Source organism: Diachasma alloeum, unplaced genomic scaffold, assembly GCF_001412515.2.
Source record: "Diachasma alloeum isolate Michigan unplaced genomic scaffold, Dall2.0 Dall_scaffold_00459, whole genome shotgun sequence".
Taxonomy (NCBI): domain Eukaryota; kingdom Metazoa; phylum Arthropoda; class Insecta; order Hymenoptera; family Braconidae; genus Diachasma; species Diachasma alloeum.
The window spans coordinates 1-21,189 of record NW_021680592.1 but is presented as its reverse complement, the minus strand read 5'-3'; the positions used below and the strand labels follow the sequence as shown (position 1 = coordinate 21,189).

At 36.5% G+C, this 21,189-nt stretch overlaps 1 protein-coding gene across 1 annotated transcript in view; it reads left to right on the top strand.

The window, feature by feature from the left end:
* LOC107042413 (actin-related protein 8) overlaps positions 1–20,347 on the top strand; it is a 287,380-nt gene extending 267,033 nt beyond the window's left edge. Inside the window, exons 9-10 of the transcript XR_001461159.1 lie at positions 19,801–19,937; positions 20,013–20,347. The gene's annotated coding sequence lies outside the window, so the exon portion shown is untranslated. The remainder of the gene's footprint in view (positions 1–19,800; positions 19,938–20,012) is intronic.
* Positions 20,348–21,189: the final 842 nt, after the last annotated feature.

The window sequence follows — 21,189 nt, the reverse complement described above, 5'->3', positions numbered from 1 at the left end:
TGTTTAAAGGCTAGTTTGATGACAGTAACGGATTTCTTAAGCATACGATAAATGCAGCTATGGTCACTTTGATGACAGTCATCGAAATGACCAGTAGTGGGCGTTCGTCGTGTGGTAGTGTTCGTCCTGCAACTTTGACCTCGACCTCGCGAACCCTCCAGTATGCCGATAACCTCAGTCCGAATATTTGACGCGAATATTCCCGAAAGTGGAGTTTTTATGTTTTGTAATAAAACATGCGGTCAGAAGGGACCGCGACGGATCTAAGTGTATGAGGAGGTAGAGCAAGGTATGAGCATCATTTTCCATCTGAACATAGCGACCGTGCGTAACCGGACCTGAGATATATATATATATATATACGCATTAGGCGCGGTTAATATTTCTGGGATATTTAAATGCCGAAATACCGGGTGTAAAGAGAGTCACAGGTATCTCAGTGTTCAGTCGTGTCTCAGCCGTCAGACCGTGTGTCAGTGCTTGTAAACAAGTACGCGGATTAAAGTGGAATTTAAAATCCCAAACTGTCTTTTGTATTCTCCAATACCCATCAAGCCACCCATCCAATTTTCCCAACAAAAGTAAAATACTTTTTTTTTATTATATACAAGTCTTCGATTTTTTGGTACATAAAAAAGATGAGTGATGAGTCTCTGGAAGTAACACTTGGAGGCTAAATAACCTTTCTGGGAGTTACTTTTAATTATATTAGTGAACAGAATTCATTTGAAAGAGTAAAGAATAATAAGAAATATCGAAATTTGAACCCATGAAAATGTCCATTGCTAGTTATATATGAATTACAACCTTTTAATTATCCGTCTACTTGTATCACAGTACCATAGTCCGAACTAAATGGTAAGGATTGAATGAAGATCCGATATGGAAAGGAAACAATGACGGTAGCAATCCCCAAATGATGGAATTCAGAAAATACATTGATATTATTATAGAAGCTCAGACCATTTATTCCTTCTAGTACTATGTTTTCAATCAGCATACTTTCTGTTGGGATCAATTTACAGTATAGATAGTATTAGGGGACGTAATGCGTACAAAAATGATTGCTCGAGTGCAAAATCGACAGGATTTTCGAATTCATCTGGTTTTTTAGAAATGTAACCACTCTGAAACCAAGCATAACGAAATAAATTTTGATACCTTGGTGATGATAATTAATTATGGACTAAAGACTGTAACTTTATGTTATTGTTCCGCAAATGTAAATTAATATCATAGTCCATTAGGACGACACTATCCGAAAAATGACGAACATAATTCTTCCATATCCTAAAACCATATACGTCAAGGGGTTGAATTTTTCCAGTAGTCCCCTTTGGTATCAACATAGTTAATAATTCTTTATCCGGAGGAGTAATTTTTTTCACGACCTGAGGACAGTGTCAGCTTCAGGAATCGATTAACAGTAGACTTTTAGGACCCACGTTTGGGAAAAAGACTTCCTTCAACCAGGTTTTGAAATGCTCTGAAGAATCAAGTACTAGATGATAATCCTAATTATTGTATAGAACATATCATGTTTGTTAGGTCTTCAATATTGTCATACGTGAAGTGAGTTTTCCCGATTTTGAAGCGGTGATGAACACATACGCAGGTTTGAAGAGATTTTGCTCCACTATTGGACCGAAAGTTCCAGAAGGTTCATTCAAAACCAAGAAGAGAGGTGAACGTAATTTTCCATCAGCAGAAATCAGAGGTTGTACTGTATAACTATGTGTCGTTGAAGTTATTCGTCCTGAATCAATTTCCAATTGGAAACCGCTTTGATCAGTATTATAAATGTTTTCTGGGCCATACGTATCCCAATAAAACCGAACTTTCAGGAGGAATTCGTCCGCTTCTTTTTGTAACTCTTCCCGAGTCTCTAATGTTTTTCTGGTGATGAATTTGTTAATCTTCCGGGATGTTATGCGGTGTGCTCGTTTGAAATAATGCACCCACCGGAACGAAGTTGTAAAACGAACGTCTTCGAAGCCGATTTCTTTCCGGGCTTGCAGGGCCCACCTTCGGAGGTCAGTATCGTGGACGATCAAACCTGCATCGATAGCATTCTTTATATTCTTTAATGTGTACTCCGAAATGCGTTTCAACTTCTCCGTGTATGTCCCTCCTTTATTGATTTGATTCGCCCAGCGTCGTAAGTGTCTACGCGATTTCACCTTCCTGAATCGATGGGAAACAGTTCCTATAGAGAGATTCTTCTCCTTTTTTCCACTTCTCCAGAAGTCAACGGCATTCTTTTTATATTCGAAATCTACAGGTTTTTCATCCTCCGAACAACCGTCAGGTGATTCTTCTGTATGTGGTTGAAATTCTTTATCCTCGACCGTTATCATTTCGATATCTTTATAAGGCTCTTGAAAATCCAGGGATGTTTCTTCGATCATTTCAACTCCATTATATTCCTCCATTGATTGAATCAATATCCTTTCGAACGTGTCTGCTAATTCACATTCCTCGTTCACGGGTGTTTCAGCAAGATTGAGAACTGCAAATGTTGCCATCAGAAGTCGGATAACGTTCATAGGGATTAACTTTCATGGTAGAACAAGTATAGATCACGACACTCACCGAAAAACTACTTTTCTCTTCGATGTATGTTCATTGAATGATTGTAATTCACAAGAGGGATGGAAATGAAAAACATTGATATGGTATAAGTTATATTGATCAGAGTAATTTCATCCTCGGATAACAAATGAGCCATTTGCATCAATATGTTTACAACTCCCGAATATTCTTCAGTTGTGGTTCTGCATTATCAAACAGAATGGTATTGTTATATGTCGCCATTTACGTCTCATTGAAAACGATGTCACATCGAAGCTATAAGAGCAAACCAAATACATTTTATCATCGATCCATTATTTACTATACAAAATCATCGGCTCTTCTTTGTACCACCCATCCACGTTCATATACAGATGAAAATTTGAATTCCTCAAAATATTTCATCATAACTCATTTTTTCAAATTGGAAATGGAAGCCATTTAATGGAATTGCTACGTCAGAACGATGTACAAAATTATTATTATTATTAGTTATTCAATAATGGAATGAAACATTCCAATATATCAAATTTAATATAAGAAGGAATTCACGTTGCTCGTCTTACAAGTCGAATGTTGGGTGGTTTTAAATTCGATCATACAGGTATGATCGAATTCGAGTCATTCTCCAATTGCGTGATCGATCGACTTTATAAATTGCGATGCAATTAATTAAATTAATTATTTTCCTTTAATTAAATAGAAATTGAAAATGTTCATCTGAAAGAGAAAATTTTACATGTCAAAAGGACATTTAAATCGAGATTTTTGGATTACAAGAAAACCCAAAAATCTCAATAAAACTTTTGAAATAATATTTTAAACCTAAGAATGTGGACGATTGTCGTCAAGGGCCTTATCTCAAGGGTTTCGGGTGTCCCTACCAGGCATCGGCTGCCTCACGGCATGTCGCCATCACTTTCCCTTTCGACGCAAAAATTCCTCAATATCCTCCCCTCTTCCCCGTGTTACCACGCGTAACTCGCCGTCAACTTACGTACCCCTCCCCCATCGCACTCGGACAATACGGTCCTTGTTCTTCTTCTTCTTCCCCCACCTCCTATCTAAACCACGATGCACACGCCGGCGAGCTGTGATTTCCCCTCATCAAAAACCACCACGCGACATCACACCAATTTCCCCACCCTTCAATACTAATTTAAAATGCGTCGTAATATTGACACAAACAGAACTGACCCCGACACCTAAAGGTTAACGCTCAGGGCGTTAACAGGCCAGTTCCGGCGTCTTCATCAACAGAAACAGATCAAGAAATATTCAGTGCACTCCAAGGATTAATCAGTGGTTTCATCAAGATATTATTGGTGTAACTTATTCAAGTGATTTTCCTTCTAAAAATCATATTGTTTAATTGTGGATCCAAATAAAGTAAAATTCATTTTCAAGTGATTTTCCTTCTGAAAATCATAAGAATTTATTTGTGATTTTTAGTGAAATTAAAAATTTATTTTATGTAATTTTCCTTCTGAAAATCATAAGAATTTATTTGATTTTTAGTGAAATTAAAAATCTATTTCATGTGATTTTCCTTCTGAAAATCATAAGAATCCATTGTGATTTATAGTGAAAATTAAATTATTCCCCTAGTGATTTTCCTTCTGAAAATCGTCAAATTTATTTGTGATTTTGATTGAAAATTTCAATTCATTTTGTGATTTTCCTTCACAAAAGCATAAAAAACGATTAATAATTTGTATTAAAATATTAAATTCAACTTTCAAGTGATTTTTCCTTCAAAAGAAAATCATAAAAATTGTAAAATTTTGAGTGAAATTCCATTGAGTAAAAGGTGATTTTTCTTCTGAAAATTATAAAGAATCCTTTATAAATTTTTATTGAGATTAAATTCAGTTCTTTCCTCATGATTTTTCCTTCTGAAAATCATAACGGTTGAACTCTTGGAAAATTTAATTTAATTGATTTTCACTCAGCTTTTTACTAGAATAGTTCAATTAATTGATCTCTAATATTTCCATGGAATTTGAAATCGATTGGTCTGATTATTCAAACCATTTCCATTTTTAATTTTTGAAATTTTAATTCACTTGTGTTTTCGCAGATAAAAACAATTGATCTGAGTCGGAATTGGTCTCATAATTAATCTACACTTCAGTTAATACCTCATCACCATTGGCATTTACATCACAGTTGGTTTTACATCACCATTGGCGTTTACATCACAGTTGGTTTTACATCACCATTGGCATTTACATCACCATTGGCTTCTACATCACAACCTGATTAGAATCTTCAGTTGATTCCAGAGTTTCATTCCAGTCAGCGGTTCCCTCCAAACCCTCCCTTGTTTCTAAAAAAATATACCCGAGACCCAAAAAGCAGACTATGTAAGTCATATGAAAATCAAAATTTTATTTAATTTTCAGATGAACAGTTCTAAATTCAAAACAAATCGAGGTTTTGGTATAAAATATTATGTCCGCTGAAAAGAAAAAGAGTAAAATTTGGAAAATTCATAAAAAATTATTTTCCTACGTTTTGATACAGGAAAAAAATTAGAAATTTTTTATTAAAGAATAAATTCCCTCTGAAAATCCAAGAAGAAGAAGAATCTTCTCAAAATTGATTTGACTGAGATTTGAAATGAGAACAAGTAGAATCCTTGTTAGATTAAACTGAGAAGAGAAGAAATTAGAATCTTTAAGTTGATTTTCCATTCGATTTGAAATGAAATACCAGTAGAATCTTTGAGAAATTGACTTCTCTCCGATTCGAAATAAGAAGAAAATAGATTTTTATTGGAAAATAAATTTTCTCTGAATGAAAAGAGAATTAGAATTTTTTTATGGGAAAATTAGTTTTTCTCAGAATGATCAAAGAAAAGAAATAGAATTAAATTAATAATCATTTCTCTCTGAATTTTAATTATATGGTGAGTTAATCACTTTGAATTACTGAGTATAAATGAGATTAATATCACAAATAGAAAGTGTAACATTTATTCTCCAGTTGGGAAGAAATCTTCAATTATAATAAAAATAAGAATCAGTTGGAGATAATTTTGTGAATGAACTGTTCAATTGATTCTAAATAATTCTTTATCTTTTATGATCTCCAAAGATCTTCAACTTGAATAATTATGAAAATATTCTTTTTGATCCCAAATTCAACTGTCGAATCAATATACCATCAAACATTCGTGTTATTATCATTTTCAAGTCTGCTCCAGACTATTCAACCATCATATTTTTTGATTAAATTTATCTAAAGAATAATCATAATTTTTATACAATGATTAGAAATTTTAATTTACTTGCAACCCTTGAAACTAGAATCTTCCCTGTTTATTCTCGATGATGAGATAATCTGACGTAAAAATCAGACAACAAATGAGAGAATATCAAATTTTAATTAATCAATTGTTTGAAAATTAAAAATTAACAACTAATGGTTGATGATTTTTAATTTCAAAAATAAATGAATTATTGAACAGTCAATCGATCAATTTACATGAGAAATTAATTGTATCATTTTATTATCGATTGTTAATCATCAAATAATTGGGAAAGATCATTAAAGAATAACGTTACATATTCTTAAAAATTTGTTCACAACATTTATTTCTAGAATAATCAAAAGTCACCTCACCATCCTAAGCTATTACCGCAAGGTAGGCTTAAAAAGGTAAACTTAACTTCATGTTTTTCTCATTTATCAAAAAGGTAAGTTTGAAAATTCATGACGTAACAGAATCTCTACTCTGGCCTTCGCTAACATTTTTTAGATTCATGGTCATTACTGATTTCTTTTGAAAATGAATGAGGTTGGTCCGATCGATCCGATAAAATACCATGAGGATTGTTAAGCCCTCAAGTTTCACTCCCGAAGACTATTTCAATTGTTTCACTTATCATTCCGTGTAAGATCAGTCTATTATAACAAACAATTTAAAACCCATAATTTTTCAAAGAATCGATGTTTCTTACCTTAAAATTTTAATTTGCGGACAAAATCCTAAATATGTGCTTCAAATTGTCTGATGCTTTCGAACGAAATGTGTTTCGTAAAATTCTCATCGATATGTTTTCTCCCTTATTAAAAAAAATCCCCCCCCCTCCCAAGGGTAGTTAACCTCCCCAACACCACTCCTGGATCCTGTCCCAATGGTTTTCCTCATCATTAGCCGTAAGCTTCGTTTTGTACAGGAAAAAGTTTGAAATTTCGCATTCACGAAAAATCTATTTTTTTAACTTTTAAATTTCGATTTAAAAAAAAATCAAAACAGGTATTCTGTATTTTTTTCTACTTTTTCAAATGGAATTTATCCCATGGGATTTCCATCAATTTTTTTTTTCTATGAGAAAAATGAATTTTCACAAGGATAGTTTACCCTCCATATTTCACCCCCCGGAGACGGTTCTAATTCGCATTTTCATCATTCCTTGTGACCTTCATGATACACTGCAAAAGAGTTGTTCAAAAAGCTTCCTTATGTGTGCAATCGAAAAATGACCCCGAGAGGTGGTCAACTTCAGAGAGCACTTTCACCCCCTAAAACCCAATATGGGCAGCTAAAAAAAATACGTGTCCCTTAGTTTTGGTTCCCCTATAACATATTTAAGTTTCATCGAAATCGGAGGGGGACACCTGCGTAGTGTTCCTTGTTAGTGCCTAATCATTATTATACACTTAAGAGGGCTTGCTATAATCCGGTCTCATACAAAACAATCATCTCCGAATTGAAATACCCATCCCCCAGTTGAGTATAAAATATACTGGAATCAAGAATAATATACTTGAATGAAGTATATTTTACACTCGAATCAAGAATAATATACTTGAATCAAGGGACGGGTGGTGGCGCTCGGGAGAGATGGTTCACTGGGGGGTTGCATCGTCAGTTTTTGGAAAGAAATTATGGGTTTTTTGGGCAAATACTGGAGGCAAAGTGACTGTGGGGGTTCTTCAAGAGTAATCTTGAAGGGAATGCAATCTTCAAAGGGAATAATAAATTGGAGAGAGAATGATGAAATTGGAGGAGTTAGGAGACGGTTTTCTGGGAGGACGGGCGACGAGATTAGGTGACGCCTAACAAACTAGGTCGGGGAAGGGAGAGGGGCAGAAGAATTGGTGGCAAGCACCATGGGAGAATGTGGAAAAGAAGTTATATCGGGAATTGTGGGAAGATCCACGTGGGAGTTGGTGAAGCTGCGGCTGCTCTGTGGGAGGACCACGCTGCTGATGAGGGGAAAAAGGAAGCGATTTGGATTCTGAGACAATGCAAGGATGGATGTGATATCCAAAGAGGGAAGGGGACGGCATGATTGCGTCGGCTGCTTTCTGATGGTGCTTCATGAGAATATTGGGAAATGGTGGAGCAAAAATGTTCATGGGGGTTCCTCAGTGGACGAATTCTGGAAGGAGTGATATTTCGGGGGTGAATCTTGTTAAATTAGAGGGGGGGGGACTATGGAGGGAACAGCTGATGGTTGCCCGGGGAAAGTGTAGTGATATTTCAGGGGGTTTTGTTGTTTGCTTGCGGGCTGGAAGGGGACAAGCACCTGAAAACAAAATAGAAATAAAATAAAATAATTAGAGGGGGTAGCAACAGACTGAACAGGGGAAAAGGGAGAGTGCTATCAAGGGAACAGAGTTTGGGAGGGGACCACAAGAGATGTGGTAGCTGCTAGGGTCCTTTGTGGCCGGGAGATGGCAGCGCTCCGACGAGGTTTGAGTTCCAGCTAGGAACACGGAGATGGCGGCGGGAGGAGAGTGGAAGCTTGGGGTCATCCTAGGGGTGGTGCGGCCCCGAAGTGTTCTCCTTCAACCAAGGAAAGGATTTTGAGATGGGAGAGGAAACTTGGAGTCGTCCTTTGGAAAAGTGCGGCCTAGGAGTACTCTTTCTGATCTGAGGCCATAGCGTTGAAAAATGGCAAGGGAATAGAAACATGGAGTCGTTCCGGAAACAGTGCGGCCTTGGAGTACGTTCTGACAATCGTGCTGATAGCGATGGTAATGGCTTCGCGAGTCTACGGTTCAATAAACTTTTTGCAAGTCCCCAGATCTAGTGCGGAATCAAGCTGAAGAATGGGGCAACGTATTGTATATTATACTGGCCCGTATGGCATTCATGTATTTTGTTTTTATAACTTTCAATATTCATATACTTGGGCTTTATTATAGGAATGGGAACGAAAGGTAAAAACCCGAGAGGGTATACATGTGGACACTAAATTATTACTTGAATCAAGTATATTTTATACTCAATTCAAGTAAATTTTTTTCAGTGTAACGGCTCTAAAATTTGAATAAATTGAGTCCAATTGCGCTCATTTGGAAGTTTTTCCAATTACCTGCTAATGTGTGCAAACGAAAATTCGATTCCTAATGATTAAATGCAATTATTTCTCCTTTTTCTCAAACAATGAATATTCAAGTGGGAAAAGTGAAATTTTTTGAAAAATCATGACTCGCTGCAAAAAAAATCGAATCGCTGTAAAAATTTTATGAGAGCTTAGTCTCATGTACTTCATCTAAGAAAAAAATTGGCAAGACAATCGGAAACATGACACTTTTTTCATTTCGGATTTGATGTGGCATTACTCCATTTGTTCCACAACTTCTATCGCATTTTATTAGGTGTATGATTTAATTTTTACAGATTTTTCAGTAAATTTATTTAATATAATAAAATAGAGAACAACGAACTTAATCTTGGAAATATTGTCCATCGTTTTCTATGACCTTGCGCCATCTCTCAGGTAACATTCGAATGCCGTCGCGAAAGAAACTTGCAAGCTTCGAGGCGTGCTGCATGGACTGGAACAAGTGATAGTCGGATGGGACTAAGTCTGGTGAATATGCCGTGTACGAGAGAACTTCCCATTCCAAGTTTAAGAGGGTCTTCTGAGTCGCGCGAGCAACGTGAGATCGAGCATTGTCATGCAGCAGTATGACTTGCCTGCTTCCTTGCCCAGTAAATGGCCTTTTTCGATCAAGTTCTTCGCTCAGTTTGTTCAGTTGTCGGCTGTAGCTTTCCGCAGTCACCATCTGACCTGTTTCCAGGAGTTCGTAATAAATCACACCCTTCATCTCCCACCAGATATACAGGAGAATTTTCTTTAAGTGGATGTTCTGTTTCGGCGTCGATGTACTGAATTGTCCAGGATCTACCCACGACTTTTTACGTTTGGGATTCTCGTAAAAAATATACTTTTCATCACCCGTTACAATTCTCCGCAAGAAGTCCTTTTTTTTTGCCGGGCAAGCAGTGAAAGGCATGTGTTCATACGTTGACCTAAGTTGTGTTCGGTCAACACATGTGGGACCCACCTTCCAAGTTTTTGGATTTTTCCCATTTGACGCAAGCGCTTAGAAATAGCTGTTCGGGTGACTCCTAACTGAGCTGCAAGCTCTTGTTACGTTTGCGTTGAGTCTTCATCCAGTAGAGCTTGCAATTCCGCATCTGTAAACTTTCAAGGCTGTCCAGGACGCGGCTGGTCACTCAGATCGAAATTACCACTTCTAAAACGTTTGTACCAATAATTACACGTTTCATAAGATACAACGTTGGCACCAAGAACACTACACATTGATTCCCGTGCTTCAGAAGCATTTTTTCCTTGTTGGAATTCGTATAAAATGCAGTGCCGAATGTGCTGTTTATCAGTTGCCATCGTAAACTCTGCTATTCTGAGAGGTTATGTAACTTATATAGACTTGTCGTTCCGTGTTCTGAAACCTTTTGTCCGATCCTTTCAAAACCAGAAAAGACCGCGAATATATTTCTATTTTAAATATAATTTTCAGCTCGAAGAAAAAATCTGTAAAAATTGAGTCACACACCTAATATTTATATAATTTTAAATAATCATATCGAAAAATCCCATCTACTGTGAACCTGCACAATCTTTATATATGAACAAAAATTAATTCCATTCATTTTAATATTTTCTGAGTCCATATAATAACGAAAATAAATTATGGATTTAAAAAAAAAATCACTGATGAAATTAATATCTATATAGAATATAAGAGTATATCATTATTCCCATATCAGATTTTTCATACAAAAGAAAAATTTATCGTCATTTAAAAGTAAAAACTCATCAAACATGGAAAACTCGATTCTAAGTTCATATTAATTATTTCTGAACTGATGATCGTTCAATAATAATTATTATTGATATATTAAAGACTTGGAAATAACCAAACGTACTGTCAAAGAAGGAGACATAGAAGAAGAAAAGAAAGATGTGGAATTCTTTTACTTAACGTTCGTTAGTTACCTAAAGAATTATTTATGTTATGTATATGAAAGAGTTTCTTGATTAAGAACAATATAAGAACTACCTCACGAAATATATTATCATCAATCAGAAATACTATGATTTTATAGTTGATAAGATGATATACAGAAAGATTTCATATCATTATTTTTTTGAAAAAAGTTTTTTTTTTTAAATCGAACAATGTCGGAATTCAATTCCACTGAAGAAGAGTCGCTCATCAAACAAACAAGGTTTTCGCATTTATCAAGCGTAATAATAACGTATGATCAAAGTGTTATTTTAGAAGAAAAATGATAAAAACAAAGAAAAGTTGATAAGTGGTATTATTAATATTTCATCAGTATAAATGTTGGATAATCGATGTTTTATAATTAATTATTAAATTCATATTCCTAGGAGAAATGGAAGAAAATTAAAATCAATTTTCAAACATGATATTTTGATAATAATAGAACTTTTTTGACTTAGATCATTCATACACGATTGCAATACAAACAAAAATTGAAAAAAAATTCTATCAAATATTTTTTTTATTCAAAGATTCAATTCTCTCACATTTTTTCATTAAAGATTATAAAAGTGTATATTATCCTCTGAATTTAAAAATAAATGGATGTATGAATAAACAAAAACAATCATAAAAACCTTTTATGTCGCGCCGTGCAATAAGTCGAGTTTATCGCACGCTGCGCTTCGCCCAGCTTGCTCAAAACTCGACTTCTGCACGACTTGACATAAAATATTATAGAGCACTCGGTAATAAATTTCGTTTTCAACGAATGTGTAGTTTACAGGCCGAGCCGAAGGCGAGCTGTGCCCCTGTACTCTAATGTACTATAATACATTATTAACCCTGATGAATCAAACCCAGAATTTACTCTGGGTTAACTCTTTGTTCATGGAAATTTCCCAGAGTTTCTCTCTCTTTTCTCTGGGTTTTTTCCATCAACCCAGAGTTAACCCAGAGTCAACTCTGGGTTAGATCTGTCAGAGAATTGATCACAATCATTAAACGTCTTCATGTTTCTCTGCATTTTCAAAAAATTAGGATTCATGTCGTCGTAGACATTGTCGTAAACACAATGTAAACTCAGACGAGGAACCATTGCGACTTAACCTCAAACAAGAATTGCGCTAATAACGGCTGAATCTCATCGGAACATAAAACTATTTGTGTGATAAAAACTATAGATTCACAATTACAAGTGAAGAAAAGTATGAAAATTGTGACGATTGATTAATCATCACAAAAACTACGAACGTTACACCGGGAACGAAAAAAAAAACAAACCTACTAATCACATCCCATCAATTCCCGTCCCACGTGACGGGAACCACCACTACACCTCCATGTAGCATATCATCAAACCTACTAATCACATCCCATCAATTCCCATCAATTCCCGTCCCACGTGACGGGAACCACCACTACACCTCCATGTAGCATATCATCAAACCTACTAATCACATCCCATCAATTCCCGTCAATTCCCGTCCCACGTGACGGGAACCACCACTACACCTCCATGTAGCATATCATCAAACCTACTAATCACATCCCATCAATTCCCGTCAATTCCCGTCCCACGTGACGGGAACCACCACTACACCTCCATGTAGCATATCATCAAACCTACTAATCACATCCCATCAATTCCCGTCAATTCCCGTCCCACGTGACGGGAACCACCACTACACCTCCATGTAGCATATCATCAAACCTACTAATCACATCCCATCAATTCCCGTCAATTCCCGTCCCACGTGACGGGAACCACCACTACACCTCCATGTAGCATATCATCAAACCTACTAATCACATCCCATCAATTCCCGTCAATTCCCGTCCCACGTGACGGGAACCACCACTACACCTCCATGTAGCATATCATCAAACCTACTAATCACATCCCATCAATTCCCGTCAATTCCCGTCCCACGTGACGGGAACCACCACTACACCTCCATGTAGCATATCATCAAACCTACTAATCACATCCCATCAATTCCCGTCAATTCCCGTCCCACGTGACGGGAACCACGTTCGTAGTTTACGAACGTTAACATTAACCAGCTGAAGTACATGAGTAAGAAAAAATATTTACTCTTACCCCTCATCGTTCAATTGTTCTATCTGAAATGGTGATTAATAGTCTAATATTTTAAGAACTATAAGTGTATTATGCATTATAATAGAATTAATCAAATAAAATTCAACTACATATCTAAAAATCCCTGAGGAATCTACATAAACACGATAAAACATGCATCCGACTGTGTAATTATTCTGTTTATATTTGAAAATACATCACAGGTACGTTTCAAAAACATTTATAGATTGTGACGTGATATATTTTCCGTCACAAATATTATTGTTTTCGACCCTTTCGCGTGTGGGTTAGTTGAAGAAAATCACCAGGCGGGAAGTCGACCGCCGATAGCGAGGGTCATGATTAGAGTTTTGTTTCGTTATTCATTTTGATATGTTTTATTTTTGAATCAAATTTGGCGCTGCCACACTCTCAAATGGGGATATCGTCGTCGGAGGACTTCGAGAGAGTCGAGAGTCTACAGGAGACATCGAGAAGGACTTCGGGGAAGCCGAATGTCTATGAGGGATTCCGACAGGACTTCTGGTTTCAGCGAGCGAGTATCGTGGATCTTCGGACGGCCTAGATGTCGCTAGCTCTCGGGACGACGTTGATGGAGCGTGACGCAGACACCTGATGATTGGGAGAGGAGAGGGAGGAATGGGGAGAAGTGTGAAAATCAGAAAGCAGCTTTATTTTGGAGTTTCGGAGGAACGCTTGCGGCCATGGGACAATTTTGGAGCAAGATTACTGAAGGTTCTGATTAATCCTAAGGGATAAATAATTTTCTGATGGAGATTTATGTTGGAAGCTGGCGTTGCACATGCGCGGATGTTACGCAGGCTGACCAGATATGCTGGGGAAAATGGTTGAATCCTGGTAACTCGGATTCTGATTGGAGAGTTGCTGTCACGGGCGAGCCAATGGGGCTCGTTGCCGCGTTTTCGGCGTTTAGCGTCGTAATTACAGGAAAATGTCCCTCAATTTCCGTTTGGTAATCGTAGAGTAGCCATCAATAATCCGAGCGTCGTCTAAAATTTGGTGCCGAAGTAACTTCCCTGGAGCTGGATCCGTTTTGGGGAGTCCGAGAGGTCCTTTTTGGGAATCTGGAATCGAGGGATTTCGTGGCAAGCGGGATTTGTTGGAGGATTTGGCAGACTGGAGCGTTTTTGGGAAACGCAGCAGACCGGACTCGTGGGTGCGCGTGGTGGTTGCTTTTATTCAGCGAAAATTGTTATTTGTAACGTAAGCAGGGCTAAAGATTACAATATTTGATTAGATGTCCTGGCCACTCTGATCAGAATTATTGTAACAAAATACTTCGTACAGCTCTCTCTCGTTCTCTCGTTTACTCGCGTTGGAATCCAGTTTCCTTTATTTCGCTTAGTCGATTTGTCGTTGAGTTCAACGGCTGAGATTTGAGTTTGAACGCTTGAATAATTTGTCTCGCAACGCTGTGATTTTATTTTGGTTTTGAGTTTCTTTATTTTTAAATCTATTGATAAAATAACGGTGGGAGAGTTAGAGTTGCGTTTAAATTAATTTGGAGACGGACACTCTCGCTATCGGTTATTTCGAGGAATAATTTTGAAGTCTCGTGACCTTGATACGTTTCGCTGGCCATGAGATCGACGTTAGTGTTTACTTTTGTGTTCGCTCGCTAGCTTTACTTGTCGCGGAGACATTCCGATTTAAATTGTTTTCGGTTTCGTTCGGATTCACATGAATATTCTGACTATTATTTTGTTTTATTTTCCTGACTTTTATTATCATTCATCGACTGACTTCTATTGTTGTATTAATTAATTTTAACGATTGTGAATTATTGTAAATAGTGTTTGTTGAAGTTTCGATAGAACAATTTATGAGATCGAATGGGGATTTAGAGCTAATGAAATTAGTTCTGTAACGAGTCTGTTTTATGAAATTAAATAAGGTCAATTCCCCGATAGTGGATGTGTTTTTTTTAATTCCTGATTGAAGTACTGGTCTATGCTCTTTCAGAGACCTATACGACATTCTCCGTTTGAGCTAGGGGGACACTGTTCGGAGCTTCAGGACTGGAGATTCTTTTTTTTGCTTCCGAATGGCAGCTTTGAGATCATTGGATTTTCACATTTTCTAATTTTACTTGGAAACGATGTAGAATGGTCTGAAACGTAAAAATACGAAGTTGGGACACCGTGTGTATCTGCGCTCACGGTCATCTCGTGGTCATTTTTTCGTAAATTAAACGAATAGAGGGCTGAAACAGTTCCAAAAAATTTGAAATTTTGTCAGATATTTGGTATTGAATTGGAGTGCCTCTGTGCCAAATTTCAGCCCGATCGGTCCATTTGTTTTTTTAGAGAAAGCAATTTGTATTTTTATCGTTTTTCGCGAAAATCTCAAAAACTATTGGACCAACTTCGATATTTTTTTTTCAAAATGTTCGTCTTGATGTCCTCTATCCGAATCAATCAAAATATGTGTACCCGTTCATACAAAGTTTTCGAGATATTTGGATTTTTCCGTTTTTCATAAAAAAAAAGCTTGTACGCACTCTACCCCTCGCAAAAATCGGGATATCAACTTGAAAATTGGTACGAAGTTATCTTTTATTATCGTAACGACCGGTATTGAATATGAGCTAAATCGGTTGATTAATTTCTGAGATATTCAATTTTGTGTTTTAATGTGTTTTATGTAATATCTCAAAAAATATTCAATCGATTTCAATTTTTTTTTTTCAAAATGTTCGTCTCAATGTTTTCTATCCGAATCAATCAAAATACGTATATCCGTTTATACAGAGTTTTCGAGATATTTAGATTTTTACGTTTTTCATAAAAAGCTTGTACGCACTCTGCCCCTCGCAAAAATGGAGATACCAACTTGTTCCCTTTTTCTGTTTTTTCATTAAAATCCTTGTACGCACGCTAACGTGTGCAAAAATCGAGATATCGACTTGAAATTTGGACAGAATCTTCCTCCCGTGATAACAAAGATTCGTATTGAAGACGGGCTCAATCGCACCCGTACTTTCGGAGATATTCAACTTTTTCTGAAAATCTATTATGTTGAATATCTTTAAAACTTTGCAACCGATTCCACTTTTTTTCAAAATATTCGTCTTGATGTCCTCCATCGAGATCAATTAAAACATCTATACCTGTTCATACACAGTGTTCGAGATATTCCCCTTTTTCCCTCTTTTGATTAAAATCCTTGTTTTTCAGCCTTGTACACTCGATAACTTGAGGAAAAATAGGCACAGCAAGTTGAAATTTGGTACGATTATAGCTCTTATAATATTAAAAGTTCATATTTTGGATGAGCGCAATCGGTCGAGTGATTTTGGAGATACAGTGGACACTGGTTAGAGTCGACTGTTTTGCGGGATAGGGGAAGCGAATTCGGAGAATTCGACTCTATTTCCCTGCCCCCACTATGCGCTCACGCCGAGCTCGACTTCCGAGAACTGGGAACGATAAAATGAAAAATACTATGTCTTTTCTCTCTCAATTCAACACTTTATTTTAACGATAAACTTTAGTTCACAGCTTCAAATATAATAGCAATAATCATATAGATGCAGACGACTTTTTTATTATCAATATTTTTAATTTCATTGATTATATTTGATCACAGAAGCTTTGTACCTAACATTCCATAAAACAGATATTTCTTGTGGAGTTAACGAACCATGTGAATCAAAAATGTTAGTCGTTTTCTTTACCTCGCTTCATTATTTTATTTTATCCAATTTCGAATTAATTTTATGCCAACAGNATTTCATTGATTATATTTGATCACAGAAGCTTTGTACCTAACATTCCATAAAACAGATATTTCTTGTGGAGTTAACGAACCATGTGAATCAAAAATGTTAGTCGTTTTCTTTACCTCGCTTCATTATTTTATTTTATCCAATTTCGAATTAATTTTATGCCAACAGAACGAGATCCTCCCCCCATGACAGCCAGAAGTGGACTAAATTTTTTGATCGACATTTCAAATGCAGAATATTTTATTTTTCGTCTTTACTCGAATCGGAAGACAATAGCAATTTGAAGAAACTATTGGAGTGTTCACTCTCCGGCTTGCGTGGGGACAGAGTGGGGGAAGCGCTCGAGCGGCGAGAAAAAAAAATGAGGGGAAGTTCGACACTAACCAATATGCCTCTAACCACAGTCCACTGTATTCAATTTTTTATATAAATCCATTTTATCGAAAAATTAAATATCTAGTTTCATCAAAACAGAATTAATATGGTTGCGTATGTGTACCTGTCTCAGGAACAGAAAATTGATACGGATCCATTCGGAAGCTTACTACCAATGGAATTGGTAGAAATAAAAGAGAGAAAACGACTAATGAGCCAAAAAGTAACGGTCGCATGCCTCCTGGCGGATAGGCTCAAACCCCTGCTTGTTTTTATTTCGTTCCAGTGATCGTTCTGGTAATAACGATAATGGCGCCCAATTTTTAGGGTTGTTGGAAGTCGAAGGGCTACGTGGCAGATTGAGGGTTCCGTGAACCTCAGAAAATCACATCACAAGATTAAAAATAAAGAAAAATGAAACAAACTTACTACAATCATGAATAATTTGAGAACGTCACAATCAAACTATTTAATTTTTGTTTTAATCACAAAACTGTGTAAGGAATTCTGGGAATTCCTTATGCGATCCAGAGACCATCGAGAACGTCGGATTAAGCGTGAGTCAGACAAAGACCCACAGCGTTTATTGTATATAATTTTTGACAAGCAGAATTTCGTATTAGCTATCTTTCGGTGATCGTTTCACGTTTCAAATATATTGACGGGTAGGTATGATTTTTTTTTTCGGGTAATATTTTTGTGATGTGTTAGGAGTTTGAATAAGTTAGCTATCGGGGGCCTAGAGATTTTCGTTGTTTGGGCCAAAATATTATCGAGCTACGCGATTATTGACAGGAATTCTCCCTTACGATTTAATCTTCGGGAACGTGTGGAGGCCCAGATGAAATGCTGGTGCTCAGTATATGGATTAATCGGGATGAGACAGTTTCGGATTTGGGTTTCGGTGGAAGGTCACATGGCCAATCGCGACCATTCCAACCGTGTGAATTGCCAAGGTCGCTATATGTTTTAAAGAATCAAGTTTTGTATTATGGTCCATTATGTGTTCTTTTGAATTATAGTTTTGGTGTATCATGCGTTTCTGCCTNTTTTGGGGTTTCGACTCGCATTGCCGCATGGGCTTCGTAACCATCCGGAGTTGTGCCGCAGAACTCTTTTAAGGATTGTGGAATTCGGTCGTTCCTTTTTTTTTGTGCATAATTATGAGAATTTCGCGTTCGGATTACGTGGGGATACGGGTGGTGTATTCGGCTGTTCGATTCCGTACGACCTCGGGTCCGTTCCATTTTTTTTTAANCGGTTCAGGTTGAATCGAATTACGCGTTTATGGCTATTAGGTTGACGTGTTCCTTTAGCAGCTTCTTCGTACCTAGCGCTGGACATTTGCCTACGTCACAGCGGCTGCCCGAGTGGAAATCTATCCCGGCTGGCCGTATCCATCATCAGGATCGGATCCGGCTTCAGAAGGGTGGGCCTGAACAATTATCCTCCTATCAGGGCATGATCCGAGCCGGAACGGGAGAGCACTGGTAATGCCATCCAGAGCGGCTCGTGATCTGGTTCCGATCAGGCATAACTGACTCAGATCGTAGTACGGTGTCCGTATCGATATCATGTCCTCTCCNTGACCCCACTACGTGGATATAACGCTCTCGTTCTATCTTTTGGCGTTAGATACTCGTTCTCTTTTCACTTTTGGGGTATAAATTGAGCGATTTTTGCGTATTCGAGAGTTAGTCGCGAAGTTAGTTGAGAAGAGTAGTCGAGTATTCGAGGAGCCTGTGACCAGCCCTCATTGAGTCAATGGCCTTCGGGCAGAGTGCCTTTGGGCGATGCCCCTCTGGGGAGAATTTTGCATCTAACCAGAAGTTTAGATGAGATTTTGGGGTTTCGACTCGCATTGCCGCATGGGCTTCGTAACCATCCGGAGTTGTGCCGCAGAACTCTTTTAAGGATTGTGGAATTCGGTCGTTCCTTTTTTTTTGTGCATAATTATGAGAATTTCGCGTTCGGATTACGTGGGGATACGGGTGGTGTATTCGGCTGTTCGATTCCGTACGACCTCGGGTCCGTTCCATTTTTTTTTAATATTCGGGTTTTGCGCTGAACGGTGAGAATGTTGCTGGTTAACGCGAGTTGATTAGAGTCATGATTCTCTCTTTGCGTTGGACGTGGACGCATGTTAGATTTCATGGGATTCGTTTCACATTTATTTCTATTTCGTGGCGTTGACGAGATTTGGAGTCGTAGGATTGAAGTTCGCGTTAGACATTTGTCCTCTGGCTCTTTGTCTGCTCAATAATTATTGAGTATTGAAGAATGTTTTTTTTGTGGGATTATTCTGCTCTTACTCTCAGTTTTTTTTCTTGAGTTTTCTCAGTCTAGGGGAAATGGGCGAGTTAACGTGGTTTTCCACTCCCAGATGGAAAATTCCGTTACAACTGTTTTGCAATTTTCAAATCAAAGATAATTGATCCGAATCAAATCCTTTGATAAGAATGTATTAATAATTAAAATTCCCTTTACACTTGGTTTTTTTTACTACAAAATTACATGAAACTTTTCAATTTAAGGAAGACAAATTCAAAAATATAAGAATATAAAATCCCGCATTACAACTATTCATTTACACTTCAATAAATATGAAAAAAGATTCAACGATCTCCATAAAAGTTTCACATCTTTTAATAAATATTATGAGAATAAATAACATTCGAATGCTTGGAATCAATTTTTTTCTCAGATTTCTCCATTTCCTTTTCAGATCAATAACCTCGATATTCAACCATCAACTTGATGAGGATTTTTCTCTTCTTGAACCTATCGATCTCAACGTACTCTGATATTTCCTGTCTCACAATATCAAATTCATCCATGTGAAAAATTTTATAAGAATTTCACGTAAGTCTATATTCAGTGATAAATGTTTTTAAAGTAATTGTGAAAAATGAATATCAATTAATGATTTTTTTCCAGAAACTTCTACATAAAAAGCTGATAACAAATTTAAAAAAGCTCATAAATTTCAGATAAAACACATTCAGATATATCATAGATATAAAACAAAGATCAGATACGCAAAGTCCTACTGATAATTTAAATTATAAAATCCAATTTGTTCTTGAGATCAAATTATATTTTCAATTGAACAATTACTCTGAATTCAATCTTCCATCCACAAATGATTGGATAATTCCATTTTCGAAAATCGCTTCTCAAAATAAATTTTGAAGAAGACTACAACATTAAACTTTAAAATTTAAATTCCTCCTGGAACTAAGAGCTCAATTAAAAGGACTTAGTGTAACCGATCCTAAAATAGATATTTATAAAAAAAGATATTATTTTATGGATAAAATTGACAGATTCATCTAGATCCATAAATTGAATTTGATAAGATATTCAAAAATATTATAGATAAAAATTAAAATAATAGATGTGAAAAAAAATATTATCCTACGAATAAGAAAAAAATCAACTAAGATTTTATTCACCCGAAATTATATCGAACTCAAGTATTATATTCAAATGAATAATATCAACTATGTACATTTTATTATGTAATGAAAATTGAAATTAATAAATAAATTGCTAATAACTCAAATCAACATAACATAAAATTGAACTCCTTCCGTTTATCTCAGAAATATCATTTCTATTACAAAACAATTCAATCCCAGAACAAAGAGAAATTTAGGAATTATTTCTTCATATGAAAATAATTGGAAACAATTATGCCTAGACGAAAGATTCAACGTACGCAAGAAGAAGAAGAATACAAAAGATTGAAACGAGAAACAACGAGCATATTACCAAAGAAAAAAATGAAAAGATAAATATCATTCAAAATATTTCAAATGATCCAAAAAATGATAATTATGTCATATCAGATCTCAAATCACTTCCAGTAGGCATTAATAAAGAATATGATTTCTTCAAAGATCATTCATAAGCATTGAATACTGAATTTCATTTTGATTCTTCCAATGTTCACAATAAACGAGTAAGAAGAATAATCCAACAACGTACATATTATCAATTGTGACGAAATTCCAGGCGAATTCGTCACCTGCGGAACTCCAGGGTATTTCTGTATAGAAAGAAAGAAAGAAAGAAAGAGAGAGAGAGAGAGAGAGAGAGAGAGAGAGAGAGA